Raw genomic sequence first — 5,451 nt, forward strand, 5'->3', positions numbered from 1 at the left:
CCGACCCCGGCACAGGCATACTTACCTGGTGCTGAGTCTCCGATGGTCATGGTGGTGGCAATTGTAGTGACCCGTGGCAATTGCAATTGTATTGACCCGTAAGCCACGGGCATGGTGCACTAAATAGGTACATCTTGTGAATATTTGTACGGAGCCGGCTCCCTTGTGTGTATATGCACTGATTATGTATTCTTGAGTACCGCTTGTACACAATAAATTTTTCTTTGTGTAGATCTTTTGGTAAACAATAAATTCTCTTAAAGGTCGGGCTCCGTGTTGAGGCCCACCATTGCACTGCGGTGGGTTGACGCACGCCACTTCCCCAAACTGGGGGGGCTGGAGCATGCAATTTTTGGTAGTGGGGCTTGGCGTCCGCGCCAGCCCCTGCCTTATCACAAAGCAAAAATTAGAACCGTCCCTATAAGTACTGATATCTGGTCGTCGAGATGCAAGAATCGCCCGGCACAATTTTAAAAATCGTCGCTGGACGCTAGCGAGAGTTTGCTCACCCAATGAACGGCGCGCTCTCACCACCCCACGTACCTCAAAGCCCGATTAAGGCATCCACTGACCTGGCTGACTGACTTCCTTTTGCTTAGAATCATCAGAGAATAAAATATTTTCAATGGCCTATGGCTTCATTGCCGCGTTTCTGTCACAAGGTTGCCACTGCAGTGCACATATGTGACTACCCCAACGTAGCTTAAAGCATAACTGAGGTGCCCACTGTCCCAGGGGGCCAGTTACACACTTTCATTGCCTTTGCTTTATCTGAAGGGCAAATGAAGGTGAAATCCGCAAGCACGTTGACCTTGGCTTTACTAAGCGTAGTGAAGCTTTCGCTTCAAATCCTTATCAAACCCTAACCAGTTTAGTATCACTTCATCTTCGCCTTGGTTCAGCGGATGCAGTCGGCATTGCTTGCCAATAGGGCCCCGGAATATGGGCTGCACCTTGAGTTGTGAGGTGAAAGGGCCAATACGCCCCACCCCTATCACCTCCCTGCAAACCTTTAACAGGACACAAAGGTTTTTCATCACCGCCACCCTCAACCCTTCCACAGACCGATTACTAGGCCTGGGCCTCCATAGCACGATCGGGGAACTCGTGGAGGGCCACCGACAGGCCCAATACATCAGGATCACATATACCTCCACAGGCCGGTAAGAATACCGGCAAACGACCGAACTCTTCTCCTCCCCTTCACCGGGAGGTGCTCATCAAGCCCTCCCGAGGAATGTGCACCCGTCCCATCATAAGCACCGCCGCAGAGCCCGTGCGAAAGCATTGCATCGAGCGTACGGCTCCGAGCCTGACGCCGAATGGGTAAACGCTGCCTCCGCGGGGGATGAAGCGACAGCAGCTGCAGTGAACTTTTCTTCATCCGTCCTCCTCACACTAACTCTCCCTCCAGACACCTCCCCAGAGGCTACAGAGGAAGCCGTCATGGCAGCTGACATCACCCGCACGGAAGACCCGTAGATTATAACTGACTCCAAAACTGCGCTTCGACACTTTCCTTGAGGATGAGTCCATATGTCTGATTTTCGAATACTGGACTCGCCCGACGCACACCCACCCCGCCAAGTGGAGATGATATGGGTGCCTACCCACTACGGGAATCCCGGAAATGAGGCCGCCAACCTTTATCCCGAGGTTCTTTGAATCGGGCTCAGGTGACCTCGGATCGGGTGTTCATGAAGGAGCGCATTCACTCATTCAGCTACCTGACATAGGCCTACAGAGCCTCGCGCCAGCTTTACCCCCCGCCCCATCCCTCCCTAGAAAACCAACACGCAATACCCTGGCTCAGACTGCAGACACGCATTCTCCCCTCACCCTAGCCCACTATCAACCCTCCTTCCCACCCCTGTTTGAGCTCTATGCCCAGAACCCTTTGTCTCTTCCATCCACATTACGTCTGCCCGCCGGACCCTCCCCCACGGGGCCTAGAGAACCTCAAGACCTGGGATGGCTGGGAGACCCGGCTGCGCTCGGAGGACCCGGCCGTGCAGCCCATCGACACCGGCCGTGCTACCGGTGTTATGGACCTTAGGAACATAAACACTTAAGTGCAGAGCGGTCTACGGGGACCGAGGGGCGTGCCCCGAATTCGTTTAAAAAAAAATGTTTTTTTCTCTCCCTCTATTCGACGGGATTTTCTTTACATTGCCGCCAAGCTTTGTACTTTTGTTTGTTCATGCTGAAAGGAGCTGGCACTATGCTTTATCATTTTCTTTGTGGCGCTACACATGAGACCAGTTGTAGTTGCTTTTGGTGCCACATTTCGAAGGTTCTTATTTAGGCAGACCTAAGCAAAGGCGCAGAGCGAGTCGCCCTATAACAAACAGGGGTTCACACTTGTACTTTGGGCACCCAGAAAAGAAAACGGAGCCGAATTCAAGTATTGGCAGCACATAGGTCTTATAAAGAAAGAGTAGAGTGTCCCTTCGAATACCTAATTTTTTGTTGCTGATCCTCACCAACCGACCAAGGGCACGTTCACCCATAAGAGCAATGCTTCTAATGTGAGGCCGCCAGTCTAAATGCAGGCCATATATTATACCCAAGTATTTTGTTGAATCAACTTGCGGGATCATGATATAATAATATGGCAGAGAGATGTAAAGAGGGGTTGCCAGTGGGAAAACACGGACACCGCACTTGTTGACATTTAAAGTTAACTTCAGGCTGTCTAGCCAAACTTCCAGAGCATTTAAATACTCTTGCATTAATTGCTACAGAATAGGAATAACTTTGGCAGAAGTGAAAAAAGCAATATCATCCGCATACACATTAACTTTAACGGCTGGGTGAATAGGGATGTCACGCATTAGTATGTTAAACAACAACGGTGAAAGAACGGAGCCTTGTGGGACACCTCTAGACTGAACGTATGTTGTAGAAGCTAATGTACCCTTAGAACAAAAGAATACTCTATTCCTTAAGAACTCTCTTATCCAAGCAAAGAGGTACAAACGAGGTTGTACATTAGCCCGTTTATGAAGCAAAATGCTGTGTTCAACGCTGTCGTGGCCTTTGCAATATCTAAAGCAACCAGAGCTGATACCTCATTTTGCCTCATAGCAACCTTAGTACGGCTCTCCAAGTCTATGTGCGCGGTCCAAATCGAACACCCCCGGCGGAAACCAATCTGAGCCTCGCTAAATCCTTGAAGACTCAGGATATGACTCGTGAGGTGGCTGAAGACTACCCGTTCTACAAACTTAATCAAATTTGATGTGAGAGCAATCGGCCGAATATTGTCGAGATCAAAACCCGTCCCCTGCTCTTTCAGCAATAAAATAATTTTCGCTGTTATCCAATTTTGCGGAACCAAGGCTTTTTCCAAAGACCAGTTCACAATCTGCAAGAGGTACGGGACCAAGTCTTGCCTTAGGATTTTCAGCATGCTAACTGTTACTCCGTAAATACCATGGGCAGCATATTGCAGGCAATTAACTACCGACACTAAATCAGATATAAATACCTTAGTGAAGTCTCCACCCAAATGAAACGGTGTTGATGGAAAGGAAGTGCGAGCTCGAAAACGCACAGCAAGGCCTTGAGCTATGGACTGTAATTTATCTTTTTCGTCCCGAGGTGGCACTACTGTGGACTGAGAGATATGAGAGGAGGGCAGCGCATTAGTACGTTCCATGAATCTATAGAGAGACTTCCGGTTGACTGGGTTAGACAAATAGGTGTTCAGACTGGCATTGTAATCATCTTTAGCCTTAGATACTGTTCTTTTAAAAGAGGCTGCAAATAATTTGTAATTTATCCAGTTGTTTGGGGCACTGGTTGTGCGCTAGACTCTTCCATGCGGCTTTCCTTTAACGATAGGTTTTTTCGCAGTCGTCATTCCACCAACTCCAAAGAGTCTTATTTTTAACGCCTGACCGGACTGTAAAGACTGCTCGCCGAGTGGCGTCTAGCAGGGAATTTAATACTTGAGGACCCCCTTCAGATTTATCGGAGGGGACAACAGACGAGAGGGCCTCACCTAGAAGGTTCTTGAACAATGTAGTATTGATAAATTTTTGTGCCGAACCAGTTGCCCTTACTGGACTGCACGCAATAATGAAAGTGATTGGGTAGTGGTCACTTGACGTACCACAGTTAACTGTACACCACGAATATACAGCTATACCATTAACAGGTAACGTTAAATCCATAGCTGATCGAGAATTTGCCCTCATTTAAGTTATGGCAGGACTATTGTGACAGCACACATCGTTTTCTGATATCCAAGACCAAAGTAAATGCCCGCTAAAGTCTGTTCTGATGACTTCGAATGAACCTTCGTCGTCCTTCCGCAGGTGGAGGTACGGAGTCGAATATAGAATTCGACTGGTTACAAATGAATGCGCCAGCCGCAAGGCGTCCTTACATCGTAACGCCCGCGCTTGTTAGAAACCCGGTGGACCAAGCGGCCCACCTGGTCCCCCACCTGACGGAGTTTGGTCAATGTTGTTTCTGACCGTCTGTCAAAATGTATAAAGAGCACCAGTACCCGGACTTCGATAATTTCAGGGATGGGACCTGTCTCAAGAGACAATGAAATTTTGGCTGTCCGCTTTGGTGACTGGCGTATGTGCACAAATTCAGACTTTTGGGTGGAGCATTGGAGGCCGCAGCGGCTTGCATAACGGTCCACTATGCTTGCCGCCTCTTGCAGGTTAGCCTCAATGTCTCCGAGGGAACCCTGTGTGGCCTACAGGGTGACGTCATCGGCGTACTGCGCATTCTGCACACAGGCGGCAGCGCCCAGCTTGGCCGGTAGGTGCATCATAGACAGATTCAATAGCAGAGGAGAGAGCACCGCGCCCTGTGGGATAGCCCTTGTTCCTAAATGAAAAGGGCAAAGTTCCTTATCCTGGATTCGAATGTAAGATTGTCTGTCGGTCAAAAATTGCCGACCTTATTGAAAGGCGTTTCTGCCGCAGTTAGTTTGAGAGAGGTGGGTGAGAATGATCTAGTGGGTAACGCGGTCGAATGCTCCCTTCAAATCCAAGGCGAGTACGGCCTTGTCATTGTGAGGGCATTCTACGGGGTCGAGGACAGCCCGATTGAGTTGTGGCAGGACATCCTGTGCAGATCTCTGTGGGCGAAACCCGAACATAGTGTCAGCAAAAAGGTGCTTGGATTCCATAAACTCGGACAACCGGTCGCGTACCGTCGTCTCCATCAGTTTGCCCCCACAGGAAGTCAGAGCGATGGCGCGGAGGTTGTCCTTGTTGATAGCCTTGCCAGCTTTAGGAATGATGCTGGTCAGGGCGGTCTTCCAGTCGATTGGGAGTGGCATTTCCTCAAACCAGACTGAGTTAATGTAATTCAATAAAGACGGGTATGCCGGGTCGGGGAGGTTGGCCAACAATTTGACTAATTTTGTCCCGGCCAGGAGCGGTGCCACGTTTCATTTTTGCCAGGGCCGCCCTCATGTCATGG

General features: G+C 49.4%; 1 non-coding gene across 1 annotated transcript; it reads left to right on the forward strand.

The window, feature by feature from the left end:
* The first annotated feature begins 215 nt into the window (after positions 1–215).
* Positions 216–387, forward strand: LOC149344269 (U1 spliceosomal RNA). Its single transcript, XR_016283351.1, has one exon. It is a non-coding gene; the product is annotated as a U1 spliceosomal RNA (small nuclear RNA).
* Positions 388–5,451: the final 5,064 nt, after the last annotated feature.

This window comes from Amblyomma mixtum, chromosome 5, assembly GCF_055824585.1.
Source record: "Amblyomma mixtum isolate Tamu chromosome 5, ASM5582458v1, whole genome shotgun sequence".
NCBI classification, from domain to species: Eukaryota; Metazoa; Arthropoda; class Arachnida; order Ixodida; family Ixodidae; genus Amblyomma; species Amblyomma mixtum.